This window comes from Gossypium hirsutum, chromosome D01, assembly GCF_007990345.1.
Source record: "Gossypium hirsutum isolate 1008001.06 chromosome D01, Gossypium_hirsutum_v2.1, whole genome shotgun sequence".
NCBI classification, from domain to species: domain Eukaryota; kingdom Viridiplantae; phylum Streptophyta; class Magnoliopsida; order Malvales; family Malvaceae; genus Gossypium; species Gossypium hirsutum.
Window position 1 is genome coordinate 42,666,723 of NC_053437.1, and position 24,199 is coordinate 42,690,921.

Below are 24,199 nucleotides of genomic sequence, written 5' to 3' on the forward strand. Positions count from 1 at the left end.
TGTTTCCAAACACCTCTACTTTGAACTAGTCTGATTGTTCGGACTAAGAATCGATTGGCTAATTAGTTTGACCATTGGTTTAGTTCCAAAAACATTGTCAAAAATTCAAAAAAAAAAGAGTTATTTACTCCTTGAATGATAATAAGATGTGTTCATGAGGAGTGTAATACAACCACCCCGACGGGCTTATGCTTATATTTTTTTAACCTTGTGATGGCTCGACTTGGCTTGTTTTAATGTTTAAAATGATAAAATAATATTAAATAATTAAATATTAATATAATTTTTTTATTTTTTTTATTATTTTAAACATCAAAACGTGCCAAATCGAGCTAGCTGAAGGTTAAAAAAATATAACCCTATGTCCATACCAAAACGAGGTAGGCCGATCAACCTAATTGGGTTACCGCACTCGTGAACACTTCTTATTACCATTTATTGATTAAAAAAACAGTTTTTTTGAAAATTTGACAATGTTTTTGGAACCGGACTAATATTCAAACTGGTCAGAACAATCAATTCATAGTTCAAACAATCTGGCCAATGCAAAGTAAATAAATTATTAAAAATAAAAAAATTATAAATATAAAAATTGGTTCAACCGATTTTTTAGCTCGAATCAACTAGTTCATACCAATTCGCGGGTCAACCGATTTTTTACCTCTCACCAAACCAATACCTAGCCAATTCTCGATCCAACCAGTTCAACTGCCCGATCTAGTCCGATTTAGACAACATTAGAATTTAAAATTTTTTATATTTTTAGAATTATTTTTTATTTTAAAATTTTAAATATTTTTATTTTCATAATTTTATATAATTTTAAAATATATTTTTTTATGTTTTTATTTAAAATGTGGAAAAAATAATTTTTAAAAATTTTACTTATTTTTAAATGGTAAGGATCACATGAACAAAAAATGTAAATGTTGAGAGCTAAAAAATTTACTTTACCTTTTTTATAATAGCCACTAACGACAAAATTAGATGAAAGGACTATAATTTTTAAATAAAAAATACAAAAACTTAACATCTCAAAATTAAAATACAAAAAATAAAAATTAAATTTTAAAAAAATAGATAGAAATTTAACATATTTAAACCTAAAATAAATATACAAACAAAATACATAAAAATAAAATCATTAAAGTTTTGTAAAAATTATAGCCCTTCCTTTATTTCTTTCTTCGGACTTAACTTTGTGTTTCATTATAGTTTTTTTTTTGCCCCCTAGCATAAGTAAATAAATATTTGAAGTCTAAAAGACCTAAAACTTTGTGTATAGCATTAATCTCCTATTTTTTTACAATTTATTATAAAATAAAATAAAAAACGATTTTTCTGTTTTTCACACATACTTTGATAAAACAACTAGATATCAAGTCACATGAATGCACCCAATTCAATGTATACTTCAATATGGTTTCTTCCAATTAAACAAAATAACTCCAACTTATCAAAATCACACGTATCCTAAAATAATTTTAGCTTCTAAATTTTCTAATACTAGATGAACTTATAAACCAATGGTTGTTTTAAATCGATTTTTTTTTATAAATATATATGATAAAAATCCCAACACTTTGTAATAAAAATAAATAAAGAAAATGAACTACTTGAAATCATAAATGTTTAAACCTTTTCTAAATTTCAATTCCGAGCCCATCTAGCTCACATTGTACAAAGGCTCTAGGGATATATTTTATACTAAAATGAATCTCATACATCATATTTCAAAATGGAAGTCTCTTAGGACACTGTGGATGCAATTTTCGAAGGCCACAATTTGGGGGGTCTAGGTTATGTTACCACATAAGGCCAAAGTTGGATCCATTGGTACCAACTAAAGTTCACACATTTGAACATCATTTTATAGTCCTCACCAGCTAGATTTTAACTTTGACAAACCACTTGATCTCAAGTAATTTTTGTTAGACAATACACGTTAGCAAATAAATATAAATATAAATATAAATAATTATATAAACAAATAAGACAACTTAATATAAGCAAATATTTATATAAACAAATATTTATATTTAAAGAAAAATATACCATATTTAAATGAAACAAATGAAATAAACAAGATTTTAGAAAAACCAAAAATCGAATAAAAGGAATTGAGTTTTACTAGATGTTGAAGCTTATTTTTACAATTTCCTTAAGATAGATTTAACAGCTCCTATGATACTTGGAGAAACGTTGGTCAACTGTCTCCCAGGATACAACAACAAGATAATCGAAGCAGTAGCACCACTGTAGTGATCAACGAGCAGACCTTGCCTTCCTCTATCACAGAAACGCATGCAAAAATGGAGAGAAAGAGAAGAATTTTCGAGAGCAAAATAAATTCGATGTGTGTATATTAAAAAGTTATGTAGAATTCTTTAGCCTTTTATAGGCATTCAATATGGTGGAATTTTAGAAATTTCCATGAACAAAGATACAAATCTGCATTAAATGAGCCTTTAAATCGGGTTTTTACATAAATATTATAAAAAAAAATTTATCAAAATATTACAACTTTTTTTTTATTTACCAAAATATATAAAAAAAATTTTATTTACCAAAATATATAAAAAAAACTAAAAAAAAACCTGACACTTGGCGGCACCAAAGGTGCCAAATAAGTTGGTGGCACCATTGGTGCCAAAGTCATTGGCGGCACCATGGTGCCAAAGGAAAAAAATGTGTAATTGCTTGCTAAGTCCTCCTTATTTATTATTTTCTTTTTATTCCCCTTCAACTCATTTTTTTTTATTTAATAACTCTATTTTAATTTAATAAACTATTCTCATTTAATAACTCTATTTTAATTTAATAAACTATTAAGTAATACTTAATAGTTTATTAAATTAAAATAGAGTTATTAAATGAGAGAATTCTAATTAAGTGACTATCTGCAGTTTCAAGGACTTGACATGGAAATTTACCATTTTGAATTTTGAAAGTGAATTGCTGCTGCTTGCGCACTAAAATTGAAATGTGGCTAATTTCCTTCTAAGCCCTCCTTATTTATTATTTTCTTTTTATTCTCCTTCAACTCAATTTTTTATTTAATAACTTTATTTTAATTTAAAAAATTAAGTATTTTAATTTTTTATTTAATAACTCTATTTTTTATTTAATTACTTAATAGTTTATTAAATTAAAATAGAGTTTTTAAATAAAAAATGAGTTGAAGGGGAATAAAAAGAAAATAATAAATAAGGAGGGCTTAGAAGGCAATTAGCCACATTTCAATTTTAGTGCACAAGCAGCAGCAATTCACTTTCAAAATTCAAAATGGTAAATTTGCATGTCAGGTCCTTGAAACTGCAGATGGTCACTTAATTAGAATTCTTTCATTTCATAACTCTATTTTAATTTAAAAAAATTAAGTATTACTTAATAGTTTATTAAATTAAAATAGAGTTACTAAATGAGAATATTTTATTAAATTAAAATAGAGTTATTAAATAAAAAAATGAGTTGAAGGGGAATAAAAAGAAAATAATAAATAATGAGGACTTAGCAAGCAATTACACATTTTTTTTTCCTTTGGCACCATGGTGCCGCCAATGACTTTGGCACCAATGGTGCCACCAATTTATTTGGCACCTTTGGTGCCGCCAATTTAATTGGCTGGTGTTAGGTTTTTTTTTTTGTTTTTTGGTTTTTTTGATATATTTTGGTAAATAAAAAAAAGTTTATATATTTTGGTAAATAAAAAAAAAGTTGTAATATTTTGGTAAATAAAAAAAAGTTGTAATATTTTGGTAAATTTTTATTTTTTTATAATATTTTTGTAAAAAACCCCTTTAAATCACTTTGAATAAAATCAACAAAATTGATTGGAATCAAATCAAGATATATGTCCTTTTAAAACAGATTATGTATAATATTTGCTGAGAAAAATAAATTTCGTGTTAGGCTTAAAATATCTACAGGCCTATCTTGGCCTGACCGGCCCGAACATTTCGCGTTGCTACGTCATGCGGGTGCACCCCAACCCCGATGGGTTTGGATCTGCACCCCTCTACGTGCAAGGCAAGGTTTCAAGCTTAGTCATTCAATCACCCTTCAAGTGGGTTCTCATATATATACTTATCTCACACTTAGTATTTAACCAATGTGGGATCTAAACTTTTCTTTTCCTCAACAAATATTCACAAGTGGCTTATTTTGAACATCAATTTCTCATTCATCACTCAACCATTTTGAGCATATGATATACCGTTGTAAATGTCTCATGGAGTAGAATATAAAACCATAATTTTATGATTCAACTCTCCACCTTTACCAATCGAGAATATGCCTTAGTTTCCAAAAATTACATATTTTCCAACAATCCCCCACATGAATGAAAATTGATAGTTTTAACGAAAAACATTGACTCAATATGGTGATAGAATCTATGATTGATAGTTGCATAGGATAGGTAGGCATCCACCCTTAAACCTTCCCTTGTGAAAATATATTTACTTTACTAGATGACTAGTAGACGCGATGTCCTTGAACTGTTCTGCCTTTTGTGTAAACGATGATATACCTCACTCAACTACCTCACTGACAAGGTTTTAGTTCTTATGGGTATGTTCATATAGCCGTGAACATCTCATGGTTCTACAAGAGTTTGAGAGAACTATGCCCCAATAGTCTCCTCGAAGCGGCCCCACTTCACTCGCACATAGGTGACTTATGTTGCTCGGCTCTCTGAAACACATAATGGTCATTAAAAGCTTTGCTTAACCTATCTTACTTTAAATCACTATTTATATCATAAGAACAGACTTGGGATAAGAACCCCCACAGTGACTTCACAAGGTCTATGCAATTAGGTTGTCTATCTGAACCTAGATCTTGGGATCTCCAGTCAACTAGGTTGGGTTTTCCTTCACATAGTGCCTTTAATTTCCATGGGCTTTACTCTCATTCCTTTCGATGTTTTATCAACCTGATCTCGATTTAAGCCTTTAGTTAGTAGATCCATAATGTTATCTTTTGATTTTACAAAATTAATAGAGATAACTCCGTTTGAGATCAGTTGTCTAACGGTATTGTGTCGACGACACATATGTCTCTACTTACCATTATACATTGCATTTTGTGCTCTACCAATTGTTGCTTGGTTTTCACAATATATGCATATTGTAGGCATAGGCTTTGGCCAATCAGGAATATCCTCCAAGAAGTTTTGAAGCCATTCTGCCTCTTCTCTAAATTTATTTAGAGCTACAAACTCAGATTCAATTATGGATCTAGTAATAATCGTTTGTTTTGAAGATTTCCATGACACGACTCCTCCTCCCAATGTAAAAACATATCCACTAGTGCCTCTGGTATCTTGAATATCAGATATTGTAACACTACTAGCCCGAATCTGTCGCCGAAATAGGGTTACAGAGCATTACCAAAATTTACAAATTAATTTTCAGACATTTTATTTCATCTAGCATTCATAAATGAAACCAACCAAAATCAAAACATTAATGAGCCAACGTTGGCCAAATTAACTTATAAATGCCATTATAACCAGAATCAAATCATCCAAAATTACCGATAGAACCAATGGATAGTGTGATATATCTCTGACAAGCTTCCAACCTAATCGAGCTTCCGATAATCTGTAGGGTAAATAAATAAATAAATAAATACATAAGCAATGGATGTTTAATAAGCTCGTGTAGTCTTTAATCATATTAGTTCATTTAAAATATGAAATCTATACATATCAAGAATAATCCAATATTAATACCATAGTACTCATGAAACTATATTCATTAACTCACAAGGTGAATAAATTCACAGTATCACTTACATATTATCCCAAGCTTAGTAGGACTTTATATAACTTTAACTCTTCATAATTTCTTTATTTTCATTTGCATTTCTTTACTTTCCACATTTATTCCATATGCGTGACACACAAGTCATAAACATATCATTCAATCATAGTCACAAGCTAGTGCATTTAACTAAAGCCTTTTCCGAATTGATTACATGATAAGTCATTTCATAAGAAATTGCATAAATTAAACCATACCACTTTTTCATGAACACTAGCATATTTTCCCTCAAATACTTATCAATTTAATGCTTCCATTAAATAATCATATTACTATTCAACCAATAGCTTGGCACTTGCTAAGCATCAAGCAACAACATTGGTTAGTGTACTTGCACACATTACATATAAACTCATCATGCATAATTTTCTTATATCAACATATTAAAGATAATCATACATTTACATGTCATGATACATATCATTCTCTTATCGTTTCTTCATAGGTATATATCATTCATTTCATTATTTCGATATTTCATGTACCATCATTTTCATGAATTTTGCGTACATACCGGTAATAGTTCATTTCAAACTCATGTTATCTCACTTCAGAACTTTACCCGTTATATCATTTAAATATCAATGGTTACATTTATTTTAGATCAATACCAATAATAATCTATAAATCTTTCAATTCAACCACATAAGTCTTTTACCGTTTCTTTCTGTATTGAAGAACGACTTACGAATATGAGTACATCGTTTTCAGAAGCTCGAAGGCTGAACTTAAGCTCATACGAGCTAAACAGATAGTAAACACGAAAATCTACAACAAATGCTGAACCTTGGTGTACTTTGGTAATTTGCCGTCAATTCATCCTTTACATTTGTAATGGCATAACCCAGTTATGGTCTTATCCGTCAATTCATCCTTTGGCACAGAACGATTGCCCTCAATCCCGCGTTCAATCCAAACTAGGTATTAAATTTGATAATATATTTCCAATAATAATTCAATTCCATGTTTTCTATTACTATTTTCCATATTTATCCCATTGAATTTCTCGAAAATTCGATGGATTTTTAGAGGTACACTTTTAGTGTACAAATCCGAGTCCGTCAATTCATATTCATGTGCACACATTTCCATTTCAGAGATCACACTCCCGTGAACCTTATCCTTATAGCAGGATTACTAGTCCAGGCTAAACCCCCTGTAATATAAACTCATAGAGTATTGTCGGGATTACCAATCCAGGCTAAATCCCCTGTAATGACAATTACTCTAATGAGCTTGGATCTGAATTACCAGTCTAGGCTAAATTCAAACCCTAATTCGGATTACCCATCCAGGCTAAATCCATTTTCCACATATTCTTCGGGAGGGCTATATTAGGATAGGATCACTTGTCCGGGCTAGATCCTTTTTACCGTCAATTCATTTTCAGAGATCCATCGAATTTTTCTTTCATTTAACCAGAATTTCTTCCCCTTTTTTATCAAATATATCAACGTTTCATCAATTTTCATACAATGAACATTCAAATCGTATTCACATCAATAACAAACATTTCAAGCATTTAATAATATAATTCAAGTTATACGAACTTACCGGGCTAAATTGTAGAAATACCAAAATTTAGGGACATTTTGGTAATTTTCCATTTTCCACGAATTTTCACCCAATCTTGATCTAAATTAATATTTCATTCAATTATAATAAAACAATCCATTTCATGCAATTTGGTCATTTTTGACATTTTTACAAAATTACCCTTAAAATTTTACTTTTATTCAATTTAGTCCCTGAATCTAAAACATGTAAATTAGCTATTTTAAAATAAAACCAAATTAGCTGAATGTTCACATATATTTTTCCTCCTCCTCCACTCCATTCCACATCCTTGATATATACATAATACCACTATTTACTTATTTACTCATAACAAGCTGTTCACTTGAGTCCTAGTCACCAAATTAATTATATCTTAAGCTACAGAACTCCGAATTAAGATCTGAAAATTTTATCTAAAACTAGACTCACATATATTCTTACCATAAAAATTTTAGAATTTTTTGTTTAGCCAATAAGTACTGTTTATTCTTCAAAGTTTCCCTTGTTTCACTATTTGATAGTTCCGACCCCTCTTCACTAAAAATTAATTATCTATTTTTACAGAATTTTTATGATGTTACCGTTTGTTTATATTGAAAATATACTCATTAAGGATTTTAAAAATATAATTTTAAGTCTCTAATTATTTTTATTCAATTTTTATGATTTTCCAAAGTCGGAACATGGGAACCCAAAATCATTCTAACCTTATCTCACAAATTTATTATAACTTATGATTTACAATTCCACTACTTACAAAATTTCTTCTATGAGAAACTATACTCAATAAGCTTTAATTCCATAATTTTTTTCATCCTCTAATTCAATTTCCACGATTTATGGTGATTTTTCAAATTTAACCTATCACTGCTGTCCAAAACTGTTTTAGTGCAAGATGTTATAACACCCTCCTTTCCTTTCTCTACAATATTTTCTATCAATTCCTCTTGTTTCCCTTCACTAATATATCAATAACACAAGAACTTGTATAAGAAAACTCTACTATAACATTAATTTCCTACTTTTTCAATAATATCAAACTAAAAAATATATTGAAATCTTGATGTTCTTACCTTGTGCTATTGATTTCAGTCTTTAACTTAATTTTCTCTCTCCCCCAGCTTCTATTTTTTGAATATAACTTGATATTCTAGCTCCCCATTGTCTCCTTATTATTTTTCTCTCTTGGAAGCTATGGAAATTCTTTTTATTTCTAAGTGAAAATAGTGAATTTTTGGTAAAATGACCAAATTGTAAAGAAAGAAAATTTTCTTTCTTTTCCTCTCTTCTCACGTTGGTTGCATGGAAAAGATGATGAATTCTCTTCATCTTTCCTCCCTTTTATATTAATCATTTAGTAATAAAATAATACTAAAAATCTTAATAAAATATTAATTAAATAATATTTATCTGATTAATTAATAAAAATATCACCAACATCATCATTACCTTCTAGAGTTCTCTCTCTTTAATTGACCATTTTGCCCTTTATAATCTTTTAAAATTTTATCCTTGAGTCATCACTTAATTTGGTAAAATTACGATTTAGTCCCTCAAAATTCTTCACATTTTTCAATTTGGTCATAATCCATCCATTTTCCTTAGTTTCTAGATCATTCCACCCTTGAAATATTTACACCTTTGGTACTTCAACTTTTTTGTATTTACACTTTAACCCATCAAATTTTGAGTATTTACTCTTGGGCAACAAAAATTTTCTCCCTTTTACGATTTAATCTTTTCTTGAATTAATATGTTATAATATACTTCCCAATGTTAACATAACTCAAAATTACCCTTTTTATCACTTTATTTCCTTATTTTACTATATTAGAGATATTATTTTACTTTCCTTACTGTAGAAATTTTCGCGGTATTACAAATATCCAACTGGCATCGAAGAATCCTTCTAAAACAGTAGGATCTCTGAAATAATGCAATCCATAGTCTTGAGTATATCTGAGATATCTCAGTATCCTCACAATTATTTTTCAGTGGTTTTCCCCTGGATTGCTTGTGAATCTGCTTAAGCTACTTACAGTGAAAACATATCTGGTCTAGTATAACTCATAAGGTATATTGGACTGCCTATGACCCTTGTATATTCCACTTGGTTAACACTTTCACATTTATTCTTGGACAGATGTTGGCTCGTATCTATTGGAGTTCTAGCTATACCGAAATCATCCTTGCTAAATTTCCCAAGAATCTTGTCCACATAGCTTGACTGAGTTAATATGAGACCTTGAGATGACCTTTTAATTTGGACACCCAAAATCACATCAGCTAGTCCAATATATTTCATGTCAAATCTTGAATTTAACATGTCTTTGGTACGTTTTACCATTTCATTGTTACTTCCAACAATGAGTATGTCATCAACATATAAGCATAGGATTATATATCTAATATCGATAGTTTTAACATACACACATTTGTCACACTCATTAATCTTAAAGCCATTTGTCATCATGACATTATCAAACTGTTCATGCCATTGTTTTTGTGCTTGATTAAGTCCATATAAAGACTTCACAAATTTACAAACTTTCCTTTCTTGTCCTGGAATTACATGACCCTCAGGTTGTTCCATGTAAATTTCTTCATCAAGATCTTCATTTAGGAAAACTTTTTTAACATTCATTTTATGTACTTCTAGATTCCACAAGGCAACAATTGCAGGTATCATCCTTATAGAAGTTATCATGGATACTAGAGAGAAAGTATCAAAGTAGTCAAGGCCTTCCTTTTGTCTATAACCTTTTATAACCAATCTGGTCTTGTACTTATCAATTGTTCCATCTACTTTCATTTTCCGTTTGAAAATCCATTTAAAATTTAATGGTTTAATTCCCGCAGGAATATCCACTAATTCCCATGTATGATTTTGCATGATGGAATCAATTTCACTTTTAATAGCATCATTTTATGAGGTGCTTTCGGACGACTGTATAGCATCATTATACGTTTTAGGTTTAGCCTCTAGCATAAAAGTTAGAAAATCCGATCCAAAAGATTTTTCTACCATTGCTCATTTACTCCTCTTTGGCTCTATCTCAGTTTTAACCTAGTCTTGACCATTTTCATCTATAGTCTTTGAAGTTCATTTCATTGAACTTGAATAAACTTCTCTAGCTTTACAAGGGAAGATATTTTTAAAGAATAAAGCATTCTTTGATTCCAATATAGTATTCTTGTGGATGTCAGGATTCTTTGATTCATACAGAAGAAACCTATATGCATTTTTATGATCTGCATAGCCAATAAAAATACAATCCACCGTTTTAGGACCTATTTTCATTTGATTTGGTGAAGGAGCCATTACCTTTGCAAGACATTGCCACACTTTCAAGTAGTTGTATGAAGGTTTTCTACATTTCCATAACTTATATGGTGCCTTGTCCCTTTTCTTACGAGGAACCTTATTTAACCAATGTGAGATCTAAGTTTTTCTTTTCCTCAACAAATATTCACAAATAGCTTACTTTGAGCATCAATTTCTCATTCATCACTTAACCATTTTGAGCATATGATATACCATTGTAAAGGTCTTATTGGGTAGAACATAAAACCATAATTTTATGATTCAACTCTCCACCTTTACCAATCGAGAATATGCCTCAAAGTTTCCAAAAATTACGTATTTTCCAACAATTTTTTTACTTCAAATCCGCCTAAATCAACCTAACTTTCGAAAAGTGAGAGTTCTCTCGAAAATTCTCTAAGGCATTGAAAATAAAGTAGAAGCAACTTGAAAAGAGAAAGAAGCCACGAATGAACAAAAAACCACAATAAAAGAAAAGCACACCAAGTAAATGCTCTCAAAAGTATTTTTAATTCAAAGAATGAAATGATTACAAATGAAAGGAGAAGGCTCTAGTTATAGTTGAGCTTCCCCAAATCCAACAATACAGATTGAATTACATCAATAGCTGAGATTAGTTCTCATCTACAACCAGAGAGTTCTAAGAAATTTAAACTCTAAACATCTTTATTCTCTAGTACTTACAATAATTATCCTGGTAAAAATACAGTTTAACTAGGATTGGAGAAGATGAGTTTTAAGTCCTTTTCAAGCAATGACCCAGTCTTGTCGGACCGAATGACCTCCAATAAACAAAAGAGATCAAAATATAACTTAGTCGTAAATTTTTTTTTGCAGCTGGTGACATTAGAGTTAAGATGTTCATAACAATAAAACTCATAAAGCAAGAATAAACATAACTTTAAATCCACTCAATTACCAAATTAAGTGAAACATGTTTCTTTGGAACCCTAAGAATGAGAGCTATCTAAAATATGAGGTTGGTCTCCCAAAAAAAAAGTCACAGTACATGACTAAAAGTTAGGATTTTAGGGTTTTTCTCTACCATGCATGTTATAAAAAATACCAAAATCAAAGCACTTGCCTTACTCGGTTAGAGGTATTCTTGGGCAAGCCTAGTCCAATCTAAATACAATTTAAGTATGATATTAACATATTTTATATTTACTCAAGTTCAACTTGGCCCAAAATATGGGCCAAAAAGTTTGCTCAAAGCCCATCCATATTTGTAAATGGTTAACCTAAATCTATTTTAGTCACATCCATATTATTTTTTAAGATTTTAAAAAATATTTATATTATTTAATAATTTTATATATATTTTATTTATTAAAATTTTATATATAAACAACTTAACATTTTTCTAATGTTTACATTATAGTATTATATATTACTATATATTTATTTTTTATGTGTTATGAATTACATAATAAATAAAAATAACATAATATAATAATTACAAATTTAAAAATGGGTTGGGAAAATTCAAGCTTGGGCTTCGAATGTTTGAGCCCGAACTTGTCCTATATTTTAAATGGGACTAAATTTGAGGTGGATATTTAGATTTGGTTGGGTAGCATGGCCCGTAAAATAGGTGTATACCTGATGATGTAAAAACAAAACGGAGGATTTCCGTTAGCTCTAGTATGGGAGATATCAGATGTATACAACAAGAGGGGAACTCTTGAACAACCTTGGAGTTAAACGGAGCATTGAGAATGAAAAGTATTTAGGCATTCCTTTGTTGTTGGGTTGGATAGATGAATGTTAATAAAGGATTAGATAAAGAGAATATACGAAAGAGTATTATTAGAATTAGTATAAGTTATGTAGTGGGTGTTGAATTTGTTCTTCGCATTCCTATTAGTATGATTTATGAGGAATTCTCATTGTTCGACCAAGGCCGTATTAGGACAGGGAAATGTGGTACCTAAGGTGGAAAGTTATGCATGGAGCTGTTTGCGTATGGGATATTGCCTACTACATATGATTTACAAAGGATGAGGCTTTAGTTGTAATGAGATGAGAATAAAAAATTAGTGTAGTATTAAGGACGTTAAGTTAAAATGTATATATAATTAAATATCAAAATATTTTATAAATTAAATAACAAAATATAATTATGTTAAATTATAAATAAAAATTATAAAAAATTATTTATATTATATTATATAATAATATATTAGGATTATGTTATTTATATTAAATAAAAATATATTTATATTTATACTTAAAACAAAATAAATAATAATAATAAGTAAAGAATTGAGAGGATAAGAAGATACCTTTATTTTGGAGCTTCCTATCTGTTCGTTGGTCCTTGGAACTCCTATCAAAATTTTGTGGTCGTTTCATTGGTGGTGTGCCAATCACACCAATATATGGCTAGGTTTATGTTGGGAAATTTTACACTTTGAAAATTTAACGCATTGAAGGCGCCATTGATATAAATGGGCCTTTAAACTCTGATACTTAACAATGTGCTATTAAATCATTGATATAAAAAGAGACAGAAAAATTAAATGGGGTTAAAATGATTATTTTTATAAATTTTGAGGACAAAAAAAGTTATTATGCCTATATAAAAGGAAGAAATGACCATGTCTTGGGGATTGTAGAGGGAAAATTTAAAGGGTAAGAGCTTTAAGAAGCAACGTTTTGGAAATATATAGATGACATATTAATAGGTTTACATTGAACCGACCCAGCCGTGTAGTAAGCGTGTATTTAGCTGCTTGGAAAATTGGAAAGGAATTGAATGGTAGGGTGAGAGGACTAGGCCCCTTGGGCCTTCACACGCTGCTTCACTCGGTTTGCCCACGCTTTTATAATTGGTTGTGTGCCAAACTGAAAATCCAAAAGCCAACGATCCTCCCCGGCATATTCTCGCTGCCCACTTGCAATCAATGGATGCGCCCACTTACCGACCTACAACTGCGGGGCTTCCTGGATATCCCCTACGTGCTGCTGCTGTGGCAACTGGCGTAGCGCCTCGTTGGATTCCTTTACGTGGCCAAGTCCTCAAGAGAGTCCTCAAACTCGTCTTCTCTTCCTGTTTCTGCAGCAATAAACCCTGTTTTACTTCACCACCAACACACACCAATTCCATGGTGTTTCCTTCTTGATTTCGTCTTTGCATTTCTTTTCTAGATACCCTTTTCCTCGTTTTAGCTTTCCTACCTATTCGTTTAGCACATTAAACAAATACAAAACTCTTTTTCTTTTCTTTTCTTTTTTTTTAACAAAGGATGAATATTAGAGGAGTTGCAAAAATGGGTTTTCTACCCTTTTTTGTTTATCATGTTTTCTTCTTTATTTCTGTAAAAGGTCATTAATGGCTCTCTTTTTCTTTAGGAAGAAAACAGTTTGTTTTGTTCGTATGTATAACCCAATGCAGATTTGGGTTCTTTTTCCCCCTTACTGTTTAAATTATATTCTTTTGGGGTTTAGCTTTGATTAGGGGATAACTGGAGATGCAACCCATCTGCAATTTTGCTTTATAATTGAATTTTAAGGATTTAATCAAAGCATGTGACTTTAATATCATATTTATTTTGTTACTACTAAAGAAAAAAAAACGTAAAATATTTCCAAACCAACAAAGACCATGTCAACTTATAATTTTTCCACAGAATAAATGCTCAAAAGTCAGAATGCCCAATAATTATATATTTTAAAGTTCACATATATTTCAATTTTCTTTGCAAAACAGAAATAGAAAATAATATGAAAAATTGATTAACCAAGACCGAAGCGTAATGATATTTTTGTTTTCGTTAAAATAAAACTTTAATTTGCATTCTGTTTTGATTTTCATCATTGTATTTATTCTACTATTACGAAACACAACAATTGTTTATTGACCTAAAAAAAAGTCAAAGTATTAGTTTTTATATTTTTATTTTTAACTTTTCACTTTCTAAATTTCAAAATTAAAGTTTAGTATTTAATATTATTTAATTTTTTTGTTAAATTTATTGGTGTGAGATTTTAAAATAAAAAGAATTCACTTAATAATTATGTAAATAAAAAATAACATTATAATATATTTAAATTTAAAAAAATAATTTTAACAGTGTTAATAATTTAAAAAATCTAAAAAAATTAAAAATTAAATTTTTAAACATAAAAATATAGAAACTAAATTTTTAATTTATAAAGAATACGGTGACTTTTTATATTTTTAACCAAAAAGATAACGTGTGGATGCTGACGTGTCATATACATACTGTACGGAAAAACCGACTATGATCTGGTTGAAGTTTGATCAAAGTAAAGCTTTGACCAATACTCAATGTGTCAAGATTTAGCAAGCAAGGTGATCAAAAAACTCAATGTCTTATGTTTTTTTTACTGTTTACATTACAATTACAGTACTATTATTACTATAAACTTAATTTTTACATTGCAAAATTAGAAAAATAAACTAAGCTGAGCTTATTTCAAATGGAATTAAATTTTTGTTTAAGACTACTTTTTAAATCTAATATTTTTGCTTATCCTCCTAAATTTTTATGCTTCGACGAGTAGGACAGCTTATAAATAGGTGTGTAACTAATTAATATGTTTTTTTTTCAATCTTTGTAAACTTGATTTTCATATTTATTACTTTATTAACATATTCAAGTTCAAGTAAATTAAGTTTTAATTTAGTTGTGTTGAGTAATTTTGTCTCGTGTCTTAGTAATGGGAGTATTTGGGTATTTATACATGTTATCACAACTCACGATAGGACCCTACTATTTTGTCTTGACTTTGCCCTTCTTAGCACTGACATTCTGTGCAGGCTTCAAGCTTGTTGGACACGTGTTTCGCTCTTGGTTGCTTGCGAAGCACGCGGTTCTTTCTGTTCCTAGTACTGACATTCAGTGCGAGCTTCAGGCTGGCTAGGCATGTGTTTCCTTCTGGGTTGCCTGCGGAGCACACGATCCCTCTTTTGCAAGCTCCTTAGACGCATGCAAGCTGAGACCGCGACCTTCCATTGGTTCGTGGGAGCTAGATCCGCGAGCCTACTATGTGAGCTGGGTCCGCAAACACCCCTTGCTATCCTTTCGCGGTTCGTTTCTCACTTGATCATCTAGTGGGACCTGTCTAGGTCACGGGTAGGTGACACAGATCCTATCTGAGACTCAAGTTGATGGTCATTGATGTATAACCATAGTCCTCCATTGGTGGGTCTGAAGAGGGTTACAAAGTGGCGCTTCGTAGATCCATCATATCGAGTTTAAATGTGGCTTGTTAGGTATGCTGCGAGCTGTTAGAACATGACGTCTTCCTTGTCACTTGTATGGGTGGATCGTGCTCGCATGAATCTGGCCGCTGAGACTCTTTGGTTATTGGAATCATCATGTCGAGTTTAAATGCAACTTGTTGGGTACGTTGCGAGTTATTAGAACCTAACGTCTACCTTGCCACATGTATGGGTAGATCGTGCTTGCATGGATCTGATCGTTGAGATTTTTTCGTTATTGGAATTGTCATATCGCAAAAAAAAAATTTCTTTAAGAAGGGGATGCTCTGAAACCCTAAATTCATTTCTAACATTTTCAAAATCAAAACCAGTTGAAGATTTCTCTCAAGGTAAAAATATTTCTCTGCTTGTTTCTTTTCTTTTCTTCGTTGACATGCCGAGAATGAGAGGAGTCGATAACTGCATAATCTCAAGCCATCCACCACTAAAACGATCATTGAGGGTTCTAGTGACGGACAACTTCTATGCCTGTATTACGAAAATAAAGGAAATGTGGCGAGTTTGACCGTGTGGGGGATAAAGATTCCTCATTTCTCCTACGAGTTTTCTATCATGTAGGGTTTTCACAGGTTGAGCAAAGTCAACGAGGATAGCTTCCTACTCCTTCACGCTTTCGAGGCTAAGTTCCATCTACCATTGCACCATTTCTTCTGCAGCCTGCTTAAGGACTACAAAGTTGCCCCTGGTCAACTTTTGGGTTTCTCATGGTGGATCGTTGTGGCATACTTCATCGATTGTTGTCAGTGTAATGAGGTTCCCTTGTTCGCCGATTTCCAACACTTGTACTAGTTGAAAAGCCACAATCGGGAGAACTCATCGGGGTTCTACTACTTCTCCCCCAGAGAAAAGGTGAGGAGTATTATCGTAAACCAATGTTTCAACCTTCGCCTAAATTAGGGGAAGTACATCCAAGTCCACAGTAAACTCGACGATGACTTTGAATTTTCCATCAAGTGGTCTTCGCCGAGCCGATACATGTGCTCGTTTCAACGAACCCTCTCCATACCAGAATCTTTAACTTAATTTTAGAGGTTTCGCTACGTTTGCTAGTTCTGAAAAACCTTATAACGACGAGAAATGTGTTTCGCTATTGTTTAAAGGGTTTCAACCCCAACAGGTGAAGGCGTGGTGATAATAGGGAGGTCACCCAGTCTATTGACTCTCAGCCTGAAAGTAATACTTGGCATCATTACTCTACGGACGAGTTGGGTTTAATACTATGGGGTAATGAGGAACCACTAAATTTTTTGTATCATTTCTACGAGATAAAACTTTGTCCCTAGGCTTCTACTGTGTCTTTGCAAGAGGAAGATAGTAAGCAGAATGTTAATTTGCTAACTACTCCCACTGATCTTAGACTTGTTGCTGATGCAGGCATCGATCGCATCTTCGGGAATAATTCGAGCGAGACTGACAGTACCTTTCATGAAATCAACGAGGCCATAGACATCAATGCTTTGATAAGGGGCGTACGCAAGAAGTACAAGACAATGAGGTTGTAAATATTGTTTCCACTAGTGAGGAAGAGGGGAATAGTGGTCTTTTGGAGTAGCGTCATAAGATACGGATGGATCCTGCTGCTCTCATAACTACATTAGTTAATATCTCTGTTTTTCCTTCAGTGAGCCCGCCATCACTGCCCCTTATCAGCTTGCCGATTCCTGTTGATGTGGACTCCTCTCTTATTGTTCCTTATGTTGCTCCAACCTTGACTGCGAATAAAAGGGCAACATTTGAATGTAATAGTGATTTGTCTCCGTGGAGTGGTCATGTGAGCTCGCTAGAGTATCCTTATGATCCAACTCATGTGGCCCGAAAATGAAAGGCGTCTATGCTTGAAACTGGGAAGAAAGATACGCATATCGTGGAGTCATCAGATAGTGTCCGAAAACCCTCAGTGTCCAACCTTGCTTCCTCTCTAAATTTCTTACTTTCTAAAGCTAATATTGTTAGGCTAGGGCTAAATGAGGTTTATCAAAGTGAGCTCACCGAAAATAAGGTAGAATTGGAAAGGGTTCGCAAACTATACCTCAAGATGAGAGAGAGGAATGAACTCATCAATAAGCAAAATGTGGACCTTTTGGAGCGCTTGGGGGTTACTGAGGTCAAGGCTGATACGTTGTCACATGAGATGGCTGTTGAGAGGGAGGATAAAGAGGACACGCAAGCTGAACTGGATAGGGTTATTGCGGAGCACACTGTTTAACTAGATAAGATCATCAGGGAGTGTCGCGCTAAAGTGGTGAGGACCAAGAGCAAACAAATTGAGGCTCTAGAGAAATTTAAGTAAGAGACCAGTAGGAATGTGTGTAACTTTATCTCTAAGCTGAAGATGAACATTTTTCTATACACCCAGGTTGTAGGTGGGCCTTTTGATGCTCGCAGGGTTGACCTCGACGCTCTCTACGATGTGGATATAGGTGCACTAGGGTTCAATGTATGTTTTCTTTTGAGTGCTGCATGGGACTCGTTCGTGTGCACCTAGAAAAATTCACAAGATTTCTACTTAGCCGAGGACCCAGTTGAGAATGACAGCTTGACCCCTCCTGTCGAGAATGACAATGTGGCCCCTCCTATTAAGAATGATAATGTGGCCCTTCCTGCTGAGAATGACAAAGTGGGCCAAGATGCTGATGGGGGAGAAGACGAAGCTAATGTATTTAATTATTCAGCTCTTTGTATTTCTGCCATGAAATAAAGTAAAAAATTATTTCCGTCAGCTATTGCTATAATGTTATTATTTTTACGAGTCTTTCATATCTATTGCGCGACTATATTGTTATCACCAATACTACGAGTAGTTTACACTTAAAGAAAATTTCCAAAATCGCCAGCTGGGAATATTAGTTCGTGAACTATTTTGAGCTTTAAGGAATTTTTTTAAAATCAACAGCTAAGAAGTTTAGTTCGCGAGCCATTTTGGACTTGATGAAAATTTCCAAAATCATCATCTGAGAGTTTTTAACTCTTGCTGACTGTTTGGGGGGTTACAGTTTTAAAGCTACGAGCCTTAATGATGACATCTGAGAGCTTTTAACTCTCGTTAATTGTTTGGAGGGTTGCGGTATTGAACCTGCAAGCCTTAATAATAACAGCTGAGAGCTTTTAACTCTCGCTAACTATTTAGAGAGCTGCGATTTTAATCCTGTGAGCCTTAATGATGATAGTTAGGAGCTTTTAACTCTCGCTAACTGCTTGGAGGGCTGCAGCCTAAAACCTATGAGCTTTAATAATAACAGCTGGGAGCTTTTAACTCTCACCAACTATTTGAGGGGGTACATTTTTAATCAAGTGAGCCTTAATAATGACAATTGGGAGTTTTTAACTCTCGTTAACTATTTAAGGGGCTGCGGTTTTAGACCTGTGAGATTTAATGATGATAGTTAGGAGCTTTTAACTCCCGCTAACTATTTGGGAGGTTGTGATATTGAACCTGCGAGCTTTAATAATAATTGTTGGGAGCTTTTAACTCTCGCTAACTATTTGAGGGACTACGATTTTAATCTCGTGAGGTTTAATAATGACATTTGAGAGCTTTTAAATCTCACTAATTGTTTGGGGGCTGCAATTTTAAACCTGCAAGCCTTAATGATGATAGCTAGGAGCTTTTAACTCTCGCTAACTATTTGGGGGTTGTGGTTTTAAACCTGCGAGCCTTAATAATGACAATTGAGAGCTTTTAACTCTCACTAATTGTTTGGGTGGTTGTGGTTTTAAACTTACGAGTCTGAATGAAGACAGCTAGGAGTTTTTAACTCTCGCTAAATATTTAAGGGGTTGTGGTATTGAACCTGCGAGCCTTAATAATGGTAGCTGGAAGCTTTTAACTCTCACTAACTGTTTGGGTTTTTTATGAGCACAAGTGTCAACAAGAAAACATCTTTTATTAGAGGAGCAAGTAAATATATATAATATTTTTTGAGGTGTCTAGCGTTCTATGTTCGCGGTATAACTGTGACATCTACCATTGTTAACTTGTATGCTCTATAACCAATTTTTTCTACGACTTTATATGGTCTCTACCAATTTAGAGACATTTTTCCCTACTGTAAAGTTGGTAAACTGGCTTCGGTATTTTTTAAGACAAGGTCGTCGATTTGGAACTACCTATTTTTAACCTTGGTGTTATAGTAGAGGGCTGCCTGCTAAGCAGGTGTTGTATTTTTGACTTGTATTTTTGACTTTAGCTATTTCTCTGAGTTCATTAACCAGGTCAAGGTTGAGCTGATAGCCTCTTGATTGACTTCTTCATTAAACTATTGGGTTCTGTGTCATCATACCAATTTTTACAAGGATTACAGCTTCTGTTTCATAAACAAGGGAGAAAGATGTTTCTCATGTTGCAGTATGGGCTGTAGTTCGCAAGGCCTACAAAATTCCAAACAGCTCTTCTAACCATACGTTTTTAGTTTCTCCCACTTTTTTTCAGGGCTGTTAAGATATGTAGGTCGATACAAAAGCTCTTAAATTTCCCTTGGAACTATGTTGCAATATCCGTGATAATCAAACGTGGCATGCCAAACCTACACACAACAAACTTCTACAAGAAAGACTCTATTTTCCTTTCAGTGATGGTTGTCAAGGTTTTAGACTTAATCCATTTAATAAAATAATCCACTGTAACCACTATAAATTTCTTTTGTGTCGTAGCTATAGGGAATGAGCCAAGTAGGTCAACTCCCCATGTTGCGAACAGCCAAGGGCTTGACATGACTTGAAGAGGTTCTATTGATTGTCTTTACACTTGGGCATATCTCTGGCAAGAATCGCATGTGCGAACTAGTTCATGTGTGTCTTTTTGGATTGTTGGCCAATAATATCATTGCCTAAAGATTTTCTGTGCAAGAAGTCTACCCCCAAGTGATCACCGTAGATCCTCTTGTGAATTTCTTGCATTACGTATTCATCCTCAAGCAATGATAGACATTGCAACTGTGGATGTGAAATCCTTTTCTATATAGTATACCCTCTAAAAGAGTGTATCTATCAAACGCAGAAAAAAATGTTCTTTTAATTCATTATGCAATTAAACGAGTTCACAATATTCAAATACTCGATTCACACACTAGGAGTTATACAGGTATTTGTAATTTGTGATAATGACATACCTCACAGATTTGTGTTGTAGTCTCGCGAGTTCCTTCTTGTCTTAGTTATCTTGTTCTCCTCAGAGAGTATGAACTATCGAGGTCATCCAAGTTTCTTCTTGATGTATACATAGTATTCATGGTGCGTCATAGCTCAGGGTCTCTCTGTGCTGGAATAGAATTTTCCATCTTTGCTCATTGACAATAAAGGATGCTAACTTGGACAAAGCGCCGGCACGTGTGTTGTCACTTCTCGAGTGTTGTTTAATCTAAACTTTGTCAAACCTTGCAAGCAGCTAGACTGTGATAGTATGATATTTTTTAGCACTGCCTTCTTGACATTGTATTCACCATTCATCTGTTTTGCCACCAGTAGTGAATCTGTGTGGACAGTTAGGTCATTCACTCCTTGCAAGCGTGCTAATTGCAATCTCAATGCCAAAGCTTCATACTCAGCGGTGTTATTGGACATTTGGAGCCTAAATGATAATCTGTACTGCCATTCATTGCCATTAAGGTCAATTATGAGTGCATCCGCTCTTAATCCTATTTTGGTTGTGGAGCCGTAGATATAAACTAGCTAACATTTTGAATTATCAGTTATATGTACACTTTTTGAAGGTATGTTAACTACTAAATGGCACATAAGAAGTGAAAAAGAAATCTTAGTATAAAGTGTTAAACTCATTCTGCCTTGTCATAAAATATATAAGAGATTGAATTGTTAACAATGTTCACGCGATATACACTTTTTATAGGATATCATTATCCAGAATTTCAAATTATAAACTATATTACCTGTTGTGTCAACAACTTTCTCAAAAGAACATTCCACCATGAAATTAACTAGCACTTGCACTTTTATCATTGTTCTTACCTACTCGTACGCTGAAGGCACATTTATCAAAAATTATGAAACTCAAAAACTTGCCTACTCGTACGCCGAAGGCACATTTCTGTAGATTCAGTTTCATGTTATGAGCCTTTAGGAAATGTTTCAGACAATATGCACACATGTTCCTCCATTGATTCGCTTTTTACTAACATGTCATCTACATAGACTTTAAGATCGAGAATTATCTAGTTTCTATATATTGTGTTCACTAACCTCTAATAGGTTGCTCCTGTATTCTTAAGGTTAAAAGACATGACCCAATAGCAGAAAAGCCCATATTCGGTGATGAAAGTAATCTTTTCTTAATCTCTCTAGTCTAAAAGAATCTGATTTTATCCCGAGAAAGTGTGTATGAAGCTCATGAACCTGTGACCTGCAGAAGCATCGACTAAACGATCAACCGGAGGTAGGGGAAAAATATTTTTAAGGCACACTTTATTGATGTTAATGAAGTCAATACACATTCTCTATTTGCCATTTGCTTTTTTCACCACATTCGAGACCCAATCCAGATACTCTACCTCCCTGATGAAACCTGCTAACAATAATTTAGCTACTTCTTGCCTTACTACTTCTACCACTTGTGACACGAATTTCCTCTTCTTCTACTTCACTAGCTTTACTTCTAGGAGGATGTTCAACCTGTGGACGATTACCTGAGGGTCTACCCTGGCATATTCGCTGCTGACCAAGCAAAAACATCTGGATTCTTTTTGAAACACCAAGCCAAAATGTTATTTTATTCTTCCACCAACGTTGACGAGATTCTGATAGTTTTTTTCCTCATTATCACAAATAGCTATAAAGTCTCGGTATGCTCAGTGACCTAAGATTTTTTTACTTCTCTCTTTGTCTCTTACATCCAAACTATCTAAATCCAGGACCTGATTCGCTAACACTGTCCCCCGCGAACTCTGTCCTTCGACAATGGGCACCCTTGCTTGATTGACAGACAACATATGTCATTGCCTCACAATTTACTAATCTAAGCGAAAGAATTCTACCCCTATTTTCGTTGAAAACTTAATCTTCGTGCAGAACGTTGCGACCATCATCTTTGCCATCATCATTATTAGTCGTCTAAAGTGATTAGTAAGGTGAACATACTCTGTTGTTGTGTCCTTGCCATCCTCTAACGTGATTGGTAAGGTGATCAAGCCTTTCACCTCGACGGAATGGTTTACGAAGCCATACAGTAGACTAACTTTGGACAACACCTCTTTCAGCCCTATCTTTTGGTATGCATCCCAAGAGAACACCTCGACCGCGCTACCACTATCTACAAGTATTTTTTTAACTTCGAAACCTGTAACTGTCGCCAAGACAACCATTGAATCATTACCTTCTTCATCGCAAGTCAACTCCCCATCAGCACTACTAAATTCAACAGTCCACCTTTCTTGTTGACGCGACCTCTTGGAAGCGTTGATCGATATCACACTTCTTATGTGTGCTCTTTTCTTTGCTTTGGAATCTATCCACTCTTTATCCATGCCTACAATCACGTGGATGGTACCTCTAACCTTCTGCTTACCCTTAGGATCATTATGCGAGCCTTGACCCTATTGGGGCCACTCTAATTTATGAATCCGCGAGCTCGCCATTTTGCATTACCTCTTTTATATAATCTTTTAGCGTGAAGCAATCCTTGGTTTTATGCCCTATGTCATTGTGAAAGGTACATCTGTCCCTTGAATTTAATCTTCTCGCCGTGCTCCTCATCGGGTGCAATTTGGGTAAGATGTCAAGGCTCTTGACTTGGCTGAGAATGTAGGTACGAGTGGCATTTAAGGGGGTATAAGTTTCAAACTTACTCTCGGGAATGTACCTCTTGGTGTGCTTTGTTTGAGATTCTTCGGGGCCCGAGGAGAAACACCTTGAGCTTGATTTCTCTATAGCCTATTACTTCTTACTTACAACGAATGGTCAGTAGGGCCCTATCTAACGCGAGATCCTTCCCTGTTCCTGAATTGTCTATCTTCTCTTTGAAAGGTGTCACAGTATGCCATCTTGATTTCCTTCTGTATCCGCAAATTTGTGGTCTGTTATCAGTAAAGGAGTATTTCACATGATCATTTTGCACTGCCATTATGAAAGCGTATATGGACTATTAGTCTTCCAAATTCTTCGTGTTGAGGGTTGCTGCATAGAACCTCTTTACGTAATCTTAGATAGATTTACTCTCTCTCTGTTTTACTGACATTAACCCCATAGGTGTATTCATGATTGCTCTGTGGGCTCTAAACCTTCCTAAAA

At 33.5% G+C, this 24,199-nt stretch overlaps 1 long non-coding RNA gene across 1 annotated transcript; it reads right to left on the reverse strand.

Moving 5' to 3' along the window:
- Window positions 1-11,201: 11,201 nt before the first annotated feature.
- LOC121213680 (uncharacterized) lies at window positions 11,202-14,570 on the reverse strand. The gene is made up of 2 exons (XR_005909127.1): window positions 12,996-14,570; window positions 11,202-11,492 (listed from the first exon to the last, which is right to left on the reverse strand). It is a non-coding gene; the product is annotated as an uncharacterized lncRNA (long non-coding RNA).
- Between the last annotated feature and the right edge of the window lie 9,629 nt (window positions 14,571-24,199).